The sequence below is a fragment of the Macrobrachium rosenbergii genome, chromosome 47, assembly GCF_040412425.1.
Source record: "Macrobrachium rosenbergii isolate ZJJX-2024 chromosome 47, ASM4041242v1, whole genome shotgun sequence".
In the NCBI taxonomy this organism is placed as follows: Eukaryota; Metazoa; Arthropoda; class Malacostraca; order Decapoda; family Palaemonidae; genus Macrobrachium; species Macrobrachium rosenbergii.
Window position 1 is genome coordinate 2,775,389 of NC_089787.1, and position 20,356 is coordinate 2,795,744.

The 20,356-nt window shown below is 39.8% G+C and overlaps 1 long non-coding RNA gene across 1 annotated transcript; it reads right to left on the minus strand.

Moving 5' to 3' along the window:
- Window positions 1-4,994: 4,994 nt before the first annotated feature.
- On the minus strand, window positions 4,995-19,953 carry LOC136830538 (uncharacterized). Its single transcript, XR_010850648.1, has 4 exons — window positions 19,274-19,953; window positions 13,460-13,553; window positions 8,179-8,317; window positions 4,995-5,143 (listed from the first exon to the last, which is right to left on the minus strand). It is a non-coding gene; the product is annotated as an uncharacterized lncRNA (long non-coding RNA).
- Window positions 19,954-20,356: the final 403 nt, after the last annotated feature.

The following is a 20,356-nucleotide window of genomic DNA, read 5'->3' on the forward strand; positions in this document are numbered from 1 at the left end:
CACAGTGTCAAAATTGCACTATACCGGCCACAGTTTGAATCCCGAAAGTCTTCCATCATTGTGACAGTCCAGAGCCACCGATTCGTAGATTTATTGTTACCTTGATTATAGTTTTTTCCTCGGTTACTGTGCACTTCATGTGGTGACTGTAAATCATTGCTTAAGTCGCCGCAGCATCTCTAAACTGTTAAAATTTTCTCTCATTCCTTTTGCCGTAATTATCTGCATTCTCTTTCTTCCGTCTCACTGTTCGCAGTGGCGGTAGTTTTCCTTCGTTGGCTTCTTGCATCCTTCTCCTTTCAATTTCTTTCAGCACCGAACGATTGTCTTGCATCAGTTTGTTGCTGGAGGCGGTACGCCACACTAGGAAGGGCTGATTATATCACTTCAGATCGCAAACTTCTTGCTGCTGGGCCAATTAAAGAAAAAGTTTACGATCAATGGGGAATGAAAGACTTGCAATGCATCTGTGGGTGTAAGAAAAATTTAAAAGGCCTTCATTTTTCTGCAGAAAGTCGAGCACTGACAGTACCATGGGGCCTTTTTGCAAAACATTTTGTAATTTCTTACCGAAGTTATACATGTCTTTTCTGTCACTTGTTTTATTTTATTTTTTGCAGAATTAGAATTATAGTCATTACACAGCACTGTGGCGCTTGTTGTAACATTCATACACTCATTGACATTGTAGAATGCAGTAATTTTTGAAAGAGCACAGGTTTTCTCTAATATTGCATTTTTCGTAAATAGCAGTTGGCACCTGACATCACATTTTCAGAACAGATACAACTGTGGCACCAACAGCATCCTCGCATATATACGCGAATAAAAAGACACTGCTTCGTCAATACGATCTTGAGTATTTGAGCCTTTCATTGCGAGCTGAATTTGTTGCCACTTTACTTTCATGGGCCATTGACTGCAGCCCACTCCATAAGAAATAAAAGCGAATGAACAGGCCAGTTAGCATGTGTACTCCTTCAAGAAGATCCTTTCGCACCAGCACAGATCAACACGTCGCACCACATCATGCAAGTGCACCAAAGAATATTTCCTCGTATTTCCGAGCGTTGTTATCATAAAAGTGGCAAAAGCCGCATTTATCATCCACGTCTTCTTTCAAGCGTCTGGCAGCAACTCAACAGATATTCGTTGTAACGGGAGGCAAAACAGAGCATCTGCGAGTTGAAAAGATTGGTGTTGCGTGTCGCTATGGGAACAACCGATTTTTGCGTTGCAGAGTTCGCAACAGCGGGGCTCTTGTTGTTTAGATTCAAGCAACCCGAAAGCCCAGTTTCAACAATAGAGCTTGACTGCGAATCATTGTACCATCTGGTCTTGTTCGTTACAATCGCGAATTTTTCTAGCTTCTCGACTGAAGAGCAGTGTTGTTGGTCGTGAGCGTAACCGTAATTTAGCAAAGCGAAGAGTGCAAATTCTAAACACATTGTCGCGAGTTTTTTTGATCCTCGACGTTTGCCGGTAGGTGCTTCTTGTAAGGAAGGCATTGAGTGACATACAGCTGGGCAGCCGTCCAGTTGGTCACGAGCCTCACAGCTGCCAGAACAGCCAGCCACTGGTGCGAATGTGTTTTCTACACACACACAGCATAAAACAGAGTTAGTGTTTCGACAGCCTGTAAAGCAAAAAGGACAGACAAACAGAGCTATATTGTATATCAGTAATGCATAATGATAAAAACGCATATCACGAAAGGCCAGAAATCGACACAGCGAGACGTGATTTGAGACAGACACGAATAATAATGTGCAGCACACAGGCGCCGGAATGGCGGCGTCTTTCACAAATGATTAGCAGCCGATGGCAGAAGATTTTCGGTGGAACATTTGAGTACACGACGGCAGCGTAGCAGTGGTGACGTGAAGACAATCGACAACAATGGGCTGTATAGCAAACAGATTTGCGAATATTGCATGGCAGAAGTTATGCTCTTTCGAGTGTCGCCAGCGACCACAGTGAAGGGCGAACGCCTGCGCTTTGTCTTCGATGTTCGACTTCACACACATTTGAAAATTGATTGTTACGAATTTCACATTTGTAGAGTTTCACTGTTTGTGCAGCCTAAATCAGTTTGTGATTTATCAAAATATTAGTGGAGCTCCGAAACATAGCATATGTTTTCTTGTGGGGTACATCGTTGGATGATTTACATGGCACTCCATTCTCTCTCCTCTCTCTCTCTCCCTCCTCTCCTCTCTCTCTCCTCTCTCTCTCTCTCTGAGATGTCCAAGTTTAGGTGTCCTCAGGCAAGAGCACAGCATGCAACATCTAAAGACTGCTGAGTCAAATGCTCAGCATTGCCTTCTCATCCGTCTTCTTTCTCATTTATCTGATCACTGTGAAGTCCCAGTATCTCCTGAGCCTGCTCCTGCCGCTTTTCCAGTTTGACTTGTAGTTCAGTTTATAGCATTTAAATTTGTCCTTGTCCCACCATATGTAGAACTCCACGTTAGGGAGTAGCCATTTCACCTTTGCCAATTTATGAATACAGGTTTACACCAGCGATGGCCAGCCCTTCCGCAGTTCTTTGCCATTGCTCACCTTGCTGTTGCGCTATCTGTTTATATTCAGCCATTCACTCCAGCAGAGTTGCCAGTGGAATTGACAGCATTCATGACCTGGCCCCATTCTGCTGCTACGCGCATAGGCAGGCAGCGCCATCATGCGCCAACTGTTTTAGCAGCGAGCAGCTGGCACACACTATCTCTGTACACACAGCTGCCTGAAACCATGGTGTGAATGCTTTAAGAGCTCATCAGAGGCAGCTGCAAATCAGTGGTGCGCTTTGTTTACATATTACGGAAATTTTTCAGATAAAGAGTAATAATACATTTTAGAGCATTATTAGACAAATATTTGAAGCTGCTTTCACTGTGTGCTATTCAGCCGTATGAAAACATTTTTCATTGTACCACACATTTCATAATCTACATTACCATTTGTATTGTGTTTGCTAATGACAAAAACAGCTGTTTTCTTGCATACGCGAATATTTTCTTTAAATGAGGTATGATTCATGCAGAATGGCAGCAGCCATAGCTGGCAAACTTAAATGCAAGTTATGTCTTCGCGCCATTGAGCAGGCCACAGTTTTTTTATTGTGACGAAGCCAGCATATCAGTTAAGACATTTAGAGCCTGTACCCTGGTGTAGTATCAGGTGGGACCCGGTGTCAGTAAGGAGTGGGAATGCAGATCCCACTTATTTACATGTTGTGCCGAGAATGTTGTGGTTACAGACTGAAATTAGAATCTTCGTGCTGTAGACTCCCAAAGTTTTGACGAGCATCACAGGTACTGGAATGAATGCCGAAATAGGGATATGCAGTTTCAGAAACCACAGAGAGCACACCAGTGACTGTCCCGGATGAATGTATATCAGTAATGTTCACAGTGTCATGATGTACTCTGGGAAAGAATGCAAAACAGAATACATTACAATTGCTGAGTAAAAGTTAAACAGAGTCATAAAGGCATTGAGCATATGTGGGAAACACAGGCCGACACCGTAGGACAGCCATGTATTTAGAGGGGACGAGGCGCTGCGGCCTTCATATTCACGTAAGCGTTAATTTGGCGTCAGCGTAGGACGACGCATTATAAAAGGAGAAACTGTGCCGCTGAGATATGCAAGAGGATAATTCGACGATGTTAATAAGAATCGACACCCGGCTTTCATTCTACGAACTCAGTTTTCGAAGAGGTCGGTTACCCAGGTCATGATGGAAGCACCGCAGAAAGCCGATTCGAGTTCGCATAGCAACATCACTTTCGACAGCCGCACGACAGTCACCATGCAGTGCCCACCACTGGTATCAGTCAGTTCCATATGCACACCATCAAATCTTGCCTTCACCTGATTGATAGTTCAGCATCGTATTCCAAGATCGCACCGTATGTAGGCTACACTTCAGCGTTGTTGCAGGCATTGTAATGACTTCGATATTATGGACACAATTACTGTCAATAAAGTATTTTCCTTCAGTGCCGAAAGTCATCCTATCTCAGCCTGGATGGGGGATATCCATATCGTTAAGTAAGATGTATAAGACAGATTTTCGTTATTCGTTGATGTTGAATATACCAGGTGAGCAAATTGTGTGCTGATGGTTAAACAACATCTGAATTCAGCACATGTGACAGTTGGAAATGGCCTCAAACACGTATGTGGTCAGTAGCTGGAACCTCTTTATTTCAGGTTGTTCGAATGTTTAACATCTTCGTAATCTTCGACGCGGGAGCAGTTGGTTGAAGCTGCGTCGTTTTCTGAAATTGTGTCTTTCTTGATATATTAAAAGATTTTCGTGAGGTTAGTAACATGGTGTGACTGTAGGCACATATTGCAGCCAGATGCATCTCTTCGTTTTTGATTGTGCCACCATCAATCTTTCTTCTGACGTTGATCAGCAGCTGTAGCCAGAGAGCTTCTTCATGGTATCTATTTAAAATCTTCTATTTCATTTCAGCCAGCACTGAATGACCTACGAGGTCATTCAGTGCTGAAAGCGAAATTGAGAATAAAGAAGGTTTTAAATAGATAACATGAGGAAAACCTCACAACTGCAATATGAATCAACGTCAGGAGAGGGTTGAGGAAAGTAAGACGGAAGAAAGGAAATATGAACAGAAGCACAGTAAAAGAAACGAAAGGGATTGCATGCAGGGGCCATGGAAGGGTTGATGCAAAGAACCTTATTAAGTAATGCCTACAGTGCACCATGGCACTAGCCTCACTACAGAGGAAAATCTTTAGTATATCAAAGAAAAGGCCACAATTTCCAAGAAGACTGACCTCAAGCTTCAGCCAAACAAACTTCACGTCAGAGGGATTTTGAAGATGTTAAAAAGGCAGTTCAGTTTTAACCTGAAATAAAAAGAGGTTCTTCAATACTGACCACATACAGTATGTTTAAAGGTATTTCCAAAACTTTGTCCACATATTCTAAGATTCAGGATGTTGTTTTAGCCATCAACTTTTGAAATTTAGCTCACCTGAAACATAATTAATATTCTTTATCAATAGTCTTGAAAATCATATCTTATACATCTTACTAACAGTAAGATATCCCCCATCCAGACAAGTTCGGTTGACCACATTCCCCATCCAGCTATATCAATCAACACTGAAGGGAAAATACTTTATTATTAGTAATTGTGATCCATATGTCAAGTGTTACAATGCCTCACAACAACCTTTGAAAAGTGTACCTTCACATACAGTGCACAGTGCTAGGAATGATGCAGCTATCAAATGACTGCTGGTAATTCCTATCAAGAATCAAGGTGAAGGCCAAGACATTTAATTTGGTACATATAGGTTCTTTTGAGAGTACAATTGGTTAGGAAAAGGCTACTATAGGCAATATCCATGCAGCTGTCAAGTGGTGTGTTACTTCACTGAACTCAGATCAACTCACAGTGATTCCATCATGACCTGGTGTAACCTCTTCAGAAACTGGAGTTCATGAATAGAAAATTCAGGTCTTCTTCAGTTCTTGTGTATCAGTCAAATTATCCTCTGCATATCGCTCAAAAAATACTCTTAACTCTCGAGTTTCTTTCTTCTCCTTTATAATGCATCATCCTTCCCTTTGGCCTTAAATTCTTTTCACCATTGATATTTCAATATTCTGAAGGCCACCCAACTCCATGTGTCCTCCCAAATATATATGGCTTTAAGTCTATGTAGGACAGCTATGTTTCCACATAGCGTATTCTCTCCAATGCCTTTTTGCAATCTGTTCAACTTTACTTCAACTTAATTTGTAATGTATTCTGTTTTGCATTCTCCATCTCCTCCCCAAAATTTTTCTCCATGACCTTCACTTTGTCTGTTCAATGTTACCCTCTGGTGGCTGGTGAACCGCACAATTCATTTCAACACTCCACCTCCACCCTCCCTGGATGCTCATCAAGAAACTTTAGGGTCTAATATTCTGACAAAATTTTTGTTAGGGGATTCTAATTTCAGCTTTAGTCTGTAACTTCTAACATTCCTCAGCACAACTAGATAACTGAGGTATGTAAATAAATTAGGGATCTGCATTCCCACTCCTTACTGAGCACCAGGTCCACCTGATACTACCTGAATTAGGGTCTGGAGCTCAGGATGAGCCGTCTTGTAAGCTGATGGCTCTTTAGGTAAAGGCTAGATCCACAATAAAAAACTGTGGCCTTGCTCAGTATAAGCAATATGAGTGGCGCAGTGTAATAAGGCAGCAAGCCTGTTTTTTAAAATGATAAAATGTGCATTTAAAGTTTGCCAACTATGAAAACGCTTATAAAAGAAAAACCAGCCAAACGATTTCTATGAATCATACCTCATTTTAAAGGAAAATATTCATTGCTACATATGCAAAAATCATTATAGTATGTTTTGTCATTTAGCGGCCACAACCACAAAAAGTGAGGTAATGTAAGATTGTAAAGCGTTAATGAACACAATGAAAATGTTTTCATACGGCAATTAGTGTGCCATGTTTTTTGTGAAAAACAACCTAAAATATTTATCCTAATAATGCTCTTAAAATTATTATTATAACATATCTGAGTAAAATTTTATGAAAATATTATAAAACAAAAAACATTCACCCACGCATCTCCACTGGCTGCCGCTTGCCTCCTTTTATGACGCAGTCTTATGATGTAGCAGTGAGAACTCAGGCGAATTTCCTTTTGTTTTGCATGGGATTTTCGAACCTTTGCCAGTAACATAAGGGGGACAAAAGTGCGTGTACAGGATAGTGCTGCATTTAGCTGCTCGCTCAATAAAAAAACTGAAGCCTGGCCGCGGTGGCGCTTGCCACCTTGTTACGCCGCGCCCCTCATATGAGAAATCATTAGCAGCAGAATAGGTTAAGGTCCTTGAATGCTGTGTTCCCTTGCTTTAACTCTGTACGTCTGGTGGATAACCTTGGATATAAACAGATAAGCAACAGCAAGACTGATTGAACTTAATGTTTCAAGAACTGCAGGCCAGAAAGAACTGGCCATCCTTTAGTGTGTAAACCTGTCTGTTCATAAATTGGCAAATTTAAAAAAATGGCCCCTTACTCCCTAGCATTAAGGGTTCTAAGACTCTATATATAAAGATTAAGGATAAGGATAAATTTAAAATACTATACAAAACTGAACTACAAATCAAACTGGAAAGAGAACAGGCAGAGACTGAATTCAGGAGATACGGACTGGACATTTTAGCTGTTTGTGAATCAAGATGCAAAAAAATGAGAAAAGAGACTGGATGAAGGCAATGCAGACATTTCAAACTCAGCAGATCTTTACAAATGTACATGCTGTACTCTTTGCCTACAAGAGGACACCCCTAAATACACTTGGACATCTCAGAGAGAGAGAGAGAGAGAGAGAGAGAGAGAGAGAGAGAGAGAGAGAGAGAGAGAGAGAGAAATAGATTCACCATGTAAAAATGCATCAAAACGATTGTACCCCATGAAAGAACATAGCAAACATTTCATGCTGCCGTGAATATGGAGCTCTTCAGGCTCCACTAATGTTTTAAATAAAATCACAATAAAATTTAGGGTTAGGCTGCACAAGCAGTGAAGCCTCTACAAAGAGTGTAAGGGACCGCATGGCAGTCCTATGGGCACTCGTGTGTGTGAGTCAGACATCGGACAAAACAAGACAACAAAGCATCCCGCTCTCTCTCCCTCCCATGCGTCAGCAGCGACTGCTCGAAGGAACACAACTTCTACCATACAATATTCCTGTCTATTTCTCTCTAACCATTGTTGTCTCGACTCATGTACAATCACCAGTTCACCACTACTTGCACTGCCATGCACGCATTCCGATCATGTACTCAATGTTCCACCGAATCTTCTGTATTAATGTCTCGAATCTCATGCAAATGTCCACATGTGGAATTTCCTGGCCTTTCCATTGATATATGTTTTATCATTGTACGTTTATTATGTCTCTCACAATCGCCATCTGTTTGTTCGTCAACAAGCACAGATGTCCGAAACATAATCTCTGTTTTGTCTTGTGTGTGTGTAGAAAGTACATTGTGGTCTTTCGCAACTAAAATAACAACCATGAAGATTCTGTGTAGCTATATTCAGTAAGGAACCAGTAATAACTCAGACAACACCCAGCCAGTATGTCACTCAATACCTTCCTACATAAGAGCACCTACCATGTTAAAACATCCAGGGATCAAAAAAGCTCCCACGGTAATCTTGATTTAGAATTTACCTCTTCGCTTTAGCTAAGAAGTTCCACAGTTTGCACTCGGTAGCAACACTGCATGTATGCATCCTATTCAATTCTGAAAGCTAGAAAAAATTCCTTGGTTAATAACAGATAAATTAGATAATTTTTAATGATTCTGAGATCAAACTCTATTGTTGAAACTAAGACTCAGGTTGCTTGAATCCCAAACAAGCAAAATTCCCCACTGGTTCACCAGCTGCAGTCCTCTCTGGCCTAAGGGATCAGTTGTTCCCCTTGCTCTCTTCTGACCTGCCTGTCTCACTTTCAACTCCACCTTTCTCTAATTTTTACCTCCCATTGCAAAGCAGATATCTATTGGGACAGCTCTGCAAAGACCTTGAAAGGACTTGTGGATGATAAAAAAAAAATACAGCAGCTACTTTTTATGTTATATAGCACTCAGAATACGAGGAAAAATGAAGTCTTCTTGGAGTACTGCTTGAACCACTTAAAACTGCATGATGATAGGTCATGACCAAGTCACAGTCTCTGTGCAATTTGAAAGGATCTTCTTAGTGGAGTACACATGCCCCAACTGAAGCCCTATTTTATTCCTTTTTTATTTCTTATGGAATGTTCTGGTCAATGGCCCATAAATGAAAAGTGGCAACTTTAGAATTCAGCTCACGTGAAGGAGTAGGCGTCTCAGAGAGATCAGTATTGTTCTTGACTTGAAGAGCGAATGTCTTTTTATTCACTTGCTCATAAATATACCCAGGGATTGCTGTTGGTTTTAGTTCTTATCTGTTATGATATGATGTCAGTTATAACTGTAATTTTGCAAAGAAAAGTGCAGAGAAATATTAGAGAAAACCTGTATAACTCCAAAAAAGTTACTGCATTTCCCAATCTCAGTAAATTTACATGAATATTTTACAACAAACATAGTTATGATATTGTGTGAGCTGTAATTATAATTCTACAAAATAAAATAAAATAAATTATTAGAAAAGACATGTATAACTTGGTAAAATTTACAAATGTTTTGCAAAAAAGGCCCCACACAGGGTTGCAAATGGTCACTTTCAACTTCCTGCAGAAGGTAGGGAACATTTTTTTAAATTTTTTTCTTACACCCTGGAGTGCATTTGCAAGTCTTCCGCTTCCCATTGATGTGGCTTTTTTTTTTTTTTCTTGAATTGGCCAACCTTAAAGTTTGCCCGGTCTGGGGGGCTGCATGATATATAATCAGCCCTTCCCTGAATGGTTAAAAGTGGCATGCAGAAAGGCTTCCAGGAATACAATAAACTGATGCCAAAGGCCAAGCACTGGGACCTATGAGATCATTCAGTGCTGAAAAGGAAATTGAGAGAAAAGGAGGTTTTAAAGGCGTAACAGGAGGAAAACCTACCACTTGCACTGCGAGACAATTGTCAGGAGAGTAAGTTGGAAGAAAGAGAATACGAATGGAGGTACAGCAAAAGGAATGAAAGGGGTTACAGCTAGGGACTTTAGGGATGCCGCAGAGGACCTTAAGTAATGGTTACAGTCACCACATGGGGTGCACAGGTGGCATACTCCTGCATGGGGGGAAAAGGCTTATAATCAAAGCAGCAATAAATCTACCCAGAATCAGTGAATACTGGACTAATCACAATGATGAAAGACTCAGGACAAACTGTTGTGCTAATAACAGGTACCAGTGCAATTTTGACCTGTGGAATTCCTTTTGCATATCCATGCACAAAGTCAAATTGAAAGTTCCACATCATTATATCCACATTCAAAGGAGAACAGAAATCCAGTGATGCAAAAAAACCTCAATATTTCGCAACTAAACTCGTACAGCTTCCATACAAGTTTACGCTATGCTTCCAAAAGAGCTCAGTGCTTCTCAGACTGGACAAGGAAGATGTCAGGAGCAGCTTGACTTCATCCTACAGACATCTACTTCAGCATGCCTTGTGTGACACACTACACACAGTAATAAAGGTTTTTGCCCAATTCACACTTAACTGTTCAATTTCTCTAATTTTACTGCTTTATATACATTACATTTCATGACATCTCTCTCAAGGTACGCCTATGAGCCTACAACTTTGACTTGGTTTAGTACAGAACTGAAAAAGAAAATCTGCCTAACAGACGCACTCAGTGTTTGTCTTACTCTCTCTCCCACTCAACAGAAGTTTGTCACAGGAACCAGCTCTGTCTGGCCTCATGGCCCAACTCATGTAACAATGGCATCCCAAAATTCAGCACACACACAAATGGGATTTACTTGAACAGAAGAGTTTGCAATGGAAATGATACCAGCAAGAAATTTCACACCCAAGCTAACTCCAAGCTGGTCAAAATGGAGTCAAAATGACATGAACCATGTTGATTACATTTACATGGATACAGACAGTCACTGAAGAGTTGACCATCAATTAGCAGTATAATGTTTGCTAAGCCATTTGTTTAAATCAGTGAAGTTGGGCAACATTGGGTCTCGTCCAAATGTGGACAGTGAACAAAATTCCAACAGGCAGTTGGTTCCAATCCTGTGACTGATCATGAAGCTGGCAACATACCTTGGGAGTTTGATGTCCCAACAAGTAAGAAGAAGCCCAAGGAGCCTCCAGTATGGAGGAAGTGAACAGCTACTAGAAGCTATCCAACCCCTATTGAAGCCATTTAACCTGTGGCCCAATTTTAGGTTCAGATCATGATTTGGCCCAGTTAGACTAAATCCAGCAACAGTATCATAGTAATGACAGTAGCTACGGAGAGCAATCTTAAATATAAATAAACAAACAAAAGCTGTATTTTATCTTCATACTACATAGGACCAGTAATCTAAGTCTAAATCAACATCACACTGTGCAGGACAGTATTCAAGAACAGACATTTACACCTGGTAAGATAGCTTAGCAAGAAAATACTAGACTTACTATGCTGCAAAAGAAGCATATGAACAGGCTCATCTTTTTCTCTAGAACTGAGCTTGGTTCCAACCAACCGGTTGGAAGTCAAAATGGATGTAAGTCGAACCTTAGAAAGAAAATGGTTGACATGCTGGGTGGGGCATTATATCAAACCTTTGCTATATAAAGTACCTACATAGTACTGTAATGTAATGTACAATCATTATTTCAATCTTTTTACCATAATGTACTTCTACTGGTATATTTTAATTATATTGATGTAATGTATATTATGTACAGGTAGGCATAGAGTTACAACATGTATGTCGGAACTTGATTTTAACGTAAATCGGTTTACAATTAAGTCTACAGTACAGTTAATAAATATTGTATGATGCTACTGATAGGCCAGGGTAACTCCCAATGATGCTGCCTGAGTGATGAGACAACTCTCCCAAGATGGTGCATTGCCAAGCAACTCAATGGTCAAGTGTTAAAGGGCGGGTACTCTTAAGCATCAGCCTGCCCGGCCCCGCTGCCAAAAGTAAGGTTGTAACAAGTGGTCATATGTCGAGCAGGTTGTAAGCTGGCTGGTACTTGTACTGGCAAATCAAAAGTGAAACTGGATTCAGGACAACTTCCAATAAAATCTCCAGTTAAAGAAGCACAAATGGCATATTACAATGTGATGTCTAAGGAACATCATCTTCAAAATCAGAGGACTTGTTTCCTGATGTGTGTAAAACCTTGGGGGTTGCAATAATGCTCACTGTATTCAGCATATTTCTGAGTGTAAAACAAACAGTAATTGATGTACTCAAACTAGAACTTGCACCTGATTCCGCATTAAAATATTCACCCTACATATGACTGCCTCAATCAAATGTTACAGCAAAAATGTATCAACTGAAACTTGAGTTACAATAAAGCTACTCTTTTTTGTATGGACACACAGTATATAAATTAGAACTGTAAGGGAGTACAGCACAGTTTTTACAATGTCCTCTGGCAAAATGGAATATGTACAGTATTTGTATTCTTGATTTCTACTTCTGAACTGTTCCTGCTTCAGTTCTTTGGATCTCAAAGTTGTCTCACCTCATCCATCTTCCTGTCATGCTGTATCAACTCCAGCTTTGTTGACTCGGCAGGGCCCCACTTTTGCCAGTGATTTTTTCTTACATATTGTTCCTAGATCAGGAACAAATGCCTCAAGCCAGCTCTACAGCCCTAGAAATGGCCAAGTAGTTTTGGTCCACTATTTGGAACTGTAAATAGGACAAGAAGCCCACAGGCCATAGCACTCTCCTGATCCACACCTTTTGATAAGACTCCTCCAATGTATTCCTACTGAAATGATCTTTGCCTTGGACCAAGATTTATCCTAAATGAAATTTGATTATATGAAGGTGTTAGCACATTAACCCTTAGACCACTCATGACTTGATGACAATTCATGCAAAATCCAACCTCACAGGCCTTTACAGTGCTTTGATCGTTTTTGGAAATGTTCAAACTCATCATTCTGACCTTTGTCTTTTTGAGCAACAATAGAAACTTACCTATAAACTGCTTTACAATAACACCAGAATGAGTATCAAGGCATGAGTGTAAGTTCACATGAAGAAATTGATATATCACTTATCACACTTCTGACTTAGGACAGACAGGACTCCCACACTTCCTACTTTACAAATTAACCCTGGATCACTACTGGGGTTCTATCATAGCCCTGGGAACCATGGATTGAACATCTGAATCTACAGTACAGTATACAGAACTACTTTTGGAAACTGTCAAGTTAGTTTTTCATGTCTGGAAATTTTAGGGAACCTAAGATTTATGGACCCATGAGGTTATTCTGCACTGAAAGGAAAATTGAGAGTAAAGAAGGGTTTAAAGGTGTAACAGGAGGAAAACCTCAAAGCAAATGCACTATGAAACAATTGCTAGGAAGGGTTGAGGAAAGTAAGATGGAAGAAGGCTAATATGAATGGAGGTACAGTAAAAGGAATGAAAGGGGTTGCAGCTTAGGGCAGAAAGGATGCTGCAAAGAACCTTTTGTAATGCCTACAGTGCACTGCATGAGGTGCACTGATGTCACTAATCACCTACGTAGATTATTTTCAGAAAATTTTTTCAACTGACCTTAACCTGTTGTCAGTATTTTGAATGCTCTCTTAAAAGATGTGGCACCTTTTTTGACAAATCCTGACCTTGACCTAAGGAGTGATGCTAAGTCTCACAAATGAACTCCCAGCAGTTCTGAAGACATCAAATGTGGAAGTTGACAACTGACAGACTACACATACAGGCATAACCAGAGATAGACAAGCTTCCCTTTGAAAGGCTTACCTGCTCCTCAGCTCAATGAGTTAATAGCCAGCATTAATCTGAAGTGTTATTGTCCATGCTGACTGATGCAAAGTGACGCTGCAGAACTTCAGCTCTGAAAGAAAAAATATCAGTAAATAAACAGAAGCCACTGGGAAAGATACCTTTACTTCTCGTCATTCAAAGCCACAAACTGAAGCAAAGAATTTATATCAACTGAGAATGTTGAGACAGTCACGCAAAAGCTTCATCCTTTAGGGTGAATTGAATACAGTGTGCCTTTCATGGGATCCTTCAGGTAGCAATCAAGGTTGTTCCTTAGTGTCCTTTCAGCAACAGCAGCACTGCTTCCAATCATTACGTAACCCTTTCAGCATTAAGTCAAGTCTGATATTTGAGGAAATTTAATGCAAAATTAATTAAAATACTTCAAAATGGTTTTCAGTAAGACAGCCATAATAATAAGGATGATAATATTTTGGCTTCTGGCCTTATACAAATACTGATGGCTGATAAAATATATCATCACAGGGTATAAATGGGAAAGAAAGCCAACGGCTACAGTACACTACTTCCAGTGGTACAGCCTAGCCTACACTCAGGTCTTTATCACACCAAAAGGATCTACGGAACTTTGGTAAATACACAGCTGAGGTGCGCTCATAATCTGCTGCACCACACAGCTGAGGTGCGCTCATAATCTGCTGCACCTATTACAAGAAAAAATGGGGGATTAACAACATTGGTGGTTCAACTGCTGTGGCTCTGGAACAGAAAACACCAACATCCCAAGTTTTCAAGGAAGGAGGAGCTGGGCTTCACGACCAACCTCCTCCTCCTCCTCCCACTACTAAAGTCAAACTGCCATGAATAAAGTTCAACAAAGGACGAACATTACTAAAACAAACAACAGGACTAACAACAAAGTGACAAACGACAATGGGACAAACAACAAATGGGCAAACAACAAAGGATAAAAATCAATGGAACAAACAACAATGGGAGAAACAACAGATGGCAAACAAGACCAAAACAATAGGAGAAACAACAATGGTATAAACAACAAAGAGAGAAACAACAAAGGATAAGCAACAAAACACACATAAAAGGACAAACAACAATGTGACAACAACAATACAATAACCAACAAAGGACAAACAACAACGAGATGAACAACACAGACCAACAACAAAACACAAACAACAGGACAAACATCAATGGGATAAATAATAATGGGATGAACAACAATTGGATAAACTAAGAGAAACAAAGGAAAAGCAACAAAGCACAAACAAAAGGAAAAACAACCAAATAAACATCAATGAGATAAACAACATATGAAAAGCAATGCTGGGATAAACAAGAGACAAACAACAAAGGACAAGCAACAAACCACAAACAAAATGATTAACAACAAAGCACACATGAAAGGACAAACAACAATGTGATAAACAACAAAGCAAAACAAAAGGACAAACAAGCCAAACGTCTACGGGATAAACAACAAAGGACAAACAACAATGATATAAACAAGAGACAAATATCAATTGAACAAACAACATAGACAAACAACAAAGGGCAAACAAAAACAAACTACAATGGGACAAATAAATGACAACCAGCAATAACACAAAGGACAAACAACAAATAACAAACGAAAATGGAACAAACAACAGAAAAACTAAGGACAAACAACATGGCAAGCTATACAGACAAACAACATAGAAAGAACAAAGGAAAAACTTCAGTGGGAAACACAACAGAGGACAAACAACATGACAATCAATGAGAAAAACAAGAGACAAAAAATAATGGGATGAACAACAATGGGAAAAACAAAATGACAAATAACCAATAAAAAATGGAACAAACAACAACATGAAAAACAACGAAGGACAAACATTAAAAGTGAGACAAACAACAAAGGATAAACAACAAAGGAAAATATCAATGGGAAATACAGCAAAGGACAAACAACATGACCAACAAAGATAAAAACAACAATGAGACAAACAATGGGACAAGCAACAAAAGGAAAGCAACAATTGGACAAACAACAAAGAACAAAAGGACAAACAACAAACAATAAAGAACAATGGGACAAACAACAAAGGGGCAAATAAAAGACAAACAACAATGGGAAAAATGATAAGGAATAAACAAAAACAGGACAAAGAGCAATGAGACAAACAACAAACAACAACAATTGGACAAGCATCATACACAAACAACAAAGGGGCAAACAAAAGAAAAACAACAACGGGAAAAAACAAAGAATAAACAACAACAGGAGAAACATCAGGACAAAAAACAGAGGAAAATGTTCAAAGGAAGAGAATCTGAGGAGGAGGAGGAGGAGGAGGCAAGGGGCCTTTGAATGACTGAACACTTTTTAGGTGTTCTGTATTGAGCGTCCAAGGATTCCATTCTGCATGGCTGTTCTCAGGATGCTGTGCAATTGGAACTTCAAAGGTTCAGGCAAAGGTGCAAAGCATTACCACCATATATATATACAGCAGTTTTCCCTCTCTTGTTTCACTTCAGAATTATTCTTCTTTCAACACTCTACATCCATCTCTGTTCAGAGTTTCTTTCCAGCATTTTAGGGACCTTTTAACCCTCTGCAAGAAATCTTGGGAGTTCTAAAGTCCCTCTGTTTAAAATCAAACACTGACTGACTGCTTACGGTCACTCAAATATTCTTCTATTTTCATCAACTGTAAAATCATTTTGCATGATGTCATGCTGTTTATGATGTCAATTAAAAGCCGAATACTTTTAATTTGTTGAAGTATAGTGAAAAAATAGCAAATAAGAACACAAAAAGTCAAAACAATGAGTTAAATTCACATGAATAGTTTTCGTGGACGATGTCACACGACAACTGAGATGTCAAGAGGTTGGGACTGTGGTAACATCATCAACTGATGTCACCTGAACCTTGTAAGACTCAGCAGTTACTTCGTCATTTCTTTTACAAGAATAGAGTCCTGTGTCACACTTCAAATTTCGAAACAGGCCCTTTTCAATTTACTCTGTCAACTGACCTAGGCTGAAAGAAAGATGCTGTTTTATTGTCATTTCTGTTACTACAAGAGTGAGTCCTGTTTCACAAATGCCTAATTAGATATTATGAGATTCTTATGGTGAATCAAATCAAAAGACAGTAAATCATCATTCAAATAATAAGACAATTTTCAACTCCTTCACACTCAAATTTTTCTTGACAATGACTCCTTTGATTTAAAAATTCATCACACAAGACTGATTCTCTACTTCAACTTTTAATCAAATCTGGACGACAACAAGTACCTTCCAGCCCAAGAAGACCAACTGGTGGTTGTCTAAGCAATAGGACAAATGTTAATAACTTTCATGAGGGTAGGGAGAACACCTCAGCACCTGGGACGAGCTACAAGAATATTGTAGCACCAACAAACAAGACTAAGAAAATTAACCATGACAACTCTTAGTAGCTAAACAGCCTGAAATTACAAAAGAAGCTCAACATCCTGGTAATACAATAAGGAGGTGGGAGCACCACATACATTTTCTAATGCAGACCAGTGGAATGAGGAGAACCCATCCAATGCAGGGTGTCCAGGAGTCCTTGACCTACAGAAATCTGAGGAAGTGGCATATGACCCAGAGGTAAAACAGTGGGGCCTCTCTCTGAATGAAGTATAAACTGCTTTGTAAAAGGAAGGAAGGTTCAGAGTTGGGAAACACAAAAGTAACAGTGAACTACAAAGTAGGTCACTCGTCTCTTCAAAAAATGAATACATCTGAATCATCACAAATTGTCGGAGGGTTTTGTGATCTACTTCAGGGCAAAGACACACCAGTTTCTATAACAAGCAGCAATACCAACACATGGCTAAACAGTCTGTTGAAGACAGAAATTCTATTTTACTACAGAGAATTCAGTTTTAAGGGTAATTTTTAACCAGCTTCCAGTATTATTAATTCCTGACCCAAAGGGTTGGCCCAAAAAGGGTGTGGCCATCAGAAAATAAAATGAGTCATTTGCCTAAGGAACCGTAACTCAGTCAAGTCTTCAAAACTGGAAAAACTTTGAAACGAAGCAGATTGGAAAAGGCCGAAGACTGGTGATTTCTTAAAACTACTTGTCCCTATTACATTTCATTTTTGTCACCTGAAATCTGGGCATTCACGGAAGATACTGTAAATTTGATTGTTATATTTGTAATGCATCATCTACAGACAGTCAGTAATTGGGTCTTGAAAGATGGCCAATGTAACAGTTCTGAAAGAAGGAGGAGGAGGAGGAGGAGGAGGAGGAGGAGGAGGAGGAGGAGGAGGAGGAGGAGGAGGAGGAGGAGGAGGAGGAGGAGGAGGAGGAGGAGGAGGAGGAGGAAAAACAGGTGTCTTATATAAGAGGTCTTGAGAATGACCTTCCAGCCAACTCACAGCATACCTACATCAACAGAAGACCTTGCACAAAGATACTGTCCCAAAAGAAATTTTCAAAGTAGTTTTCAATCCAATATCTGCATACACAACTCATAAAATGACCATAATTAATGGACAAACATGAATAATTAAAACAGGCATCATTTAGAAGGGACAATCCACATGCCTGGGAAAACAATTCCACAACCTTAGAAATACTGCACCTCCCTTTTTGTCAAGTCAATCCTCAGATATGTAAAATTCTCAACATGTCTAAGTTTCTTAAATAATGACATGTAAACCACCTTCCTTGACTGTTTAGGTTTGCAATAAGAACTATATATGAATTTCAGTGCCATTTTCATTCAAGTTTCACCTCAGGCATATAAACAACTCCCTAACTCCCTTTTTATAGTTCCTCTAAATTTTCAAAGTTAGATTTCCAACGGTTGAACGGGATTCAATTGAAGGGCTTGCCTGCCTGCCCCTAAATAAGGTGGATATTGAAATGATGGGAGTCTGAGAAGTGAAGACACCTTGGCGGGACAACACCAAGAGGCAACACTGAAAACATTCAAGCAAGGAAGGAGCAAATTCATCCTCGTTCTCGATGCTGCTGCTGCTCTTCTCATCTCCTGAGTTCCAGGTGTATCGCTTTGACTTTCTATTCCCTCACATTTGTCTGTTCGTCTACTCTTGCCATAACTCGTCCCTCTCTGCAGACTGATTTCCCTTTGGGGCTTATAAAGTCTGCTGACTCTGTCCATAAGGGTTTTTTTCAGCTGAAGATTTAGAGAAAGAAAGATGATTTTGCAGCTAGGCCATACAACAGCCATGCAATATGAGGCAAACCCTATGAGGAAATTTATAGAAAAAGTAGAGGCACTCTGTCAAACAATTCAACTTCAAACGGAAGCTAAATTGAATGTTACTGTCATAACATTAAATTATGTAAAGCCATGTACTTGCAAATAAACTTTTAATTAATATTTTACTCACTGAAATTTAGGGATCATTTCGTCCATGTGCAACTTAGGTGAAAATAGGGAGTTGGAAAGGCTGGACAGGAAGATGCGGAGATCTAGAAAATACTGATGATGAAGTATAAAAGAACCTAAAGGTTGAGCTGGGAGAAAACCACATTGTTGTACAATGAAGGTGAGAGACGTTGGACAGCAACACTGACCAAAAGGAAGCGGGAAATGGAAGTAAGGTCAAACACTAAGCAGTGGGTAAAGCTAGGGGACCTAAGGGACACTGCAAACAAATGCCTAGTGTGCATTTGCCCCCTTGGGGGGCATATACAGGGTTTGACAAATACTGCATCCTTGGGTCATCACAGCCCAACAAAAAAAAATCTAGGAACCTTTCCTTTTTTCACACAAACCATTGTAAGACAATGAAAATGAACGCAGTACATACCATCCTGTAAGGATTTCCAGCGGTAAACACAAAGGCCAAGTGCTGTGACCTAAGAGGTCATCCCATGCTGAAAGGGAAACTGAGAAAAAGGTTTGAGAGGTGTAACAGGAGGAAAACCTCACAGTCACACCAAGAAACAATTCTTAGGAGAGGGTGGAAAGTAAGATGCAACATTGACAATATGAACAAATACAATAAAAAAAAAACAGGTTGCAGCTGGGGGCCAAAGGGATGCTTCAAAGAACCTTAAGCAATGCCTACAGTGCACAGTGGGAGGTGCACTAACAGCACTAACCCCCTATGGGATCAAATCTGTCAACACATCCAGTGTTCAAAATGAAGACCTCATTTTTAAAAGCAAAGGACTCATCTGTAAGCACAAGTCTCGTACTGGGGCTCTGAAAAAAAGTTACTGTAGGAAATTTTAAAAAGTATTTAGCAAATATGTGTGCATGAAAGCAGTCAAATTAAAAATCCTAAGTACTGTAAGAGCTGCTGACTGGAAGTGGCAGTGTAAAATGTACTAAGTAGCTGAGGTGGTCTGATCTGTTGTGTGGCATTTCAGAGGGAATATGACCGTTATAACCACTTGTTAAAATTTAGAAAACAGCCTAATGATTCAGCAGCAGCAAACATGTTCACTGAAAGCCACATATACCACAGCCTAGGATACTAACCTAAACAAAACAAAAAAAAAAAGCCTGTGGATAAACATGATATTTTAATGATAAAATAAAGTTTGTTCATACTTACCTGGCAGATATATATATAGCTGTATTCTCCGAAGTCCGACAGAATTCAAAACTGCACACGCAGTGGGGCCAGGTGGTTATCACTCATTCCCGCCGCTGGGAGGCGGGCATCAGAACCATTCCCATTTTCTATTCAGGATTTTCTAGTGCCACTGTCTCCTGAGGGGAGGAGGGTGGAGACTATGATTATATTCAAGCCAGGCATGAACAAATCCTTATTTTATCATTAAAATATCATTTTGTTCATGTAACTTACCTGTCAGATATATATATAGGCTGAATCCCCACCATTGGAGGTGGGAAGAGACAGAATAGGATTTAGGAAACAAAT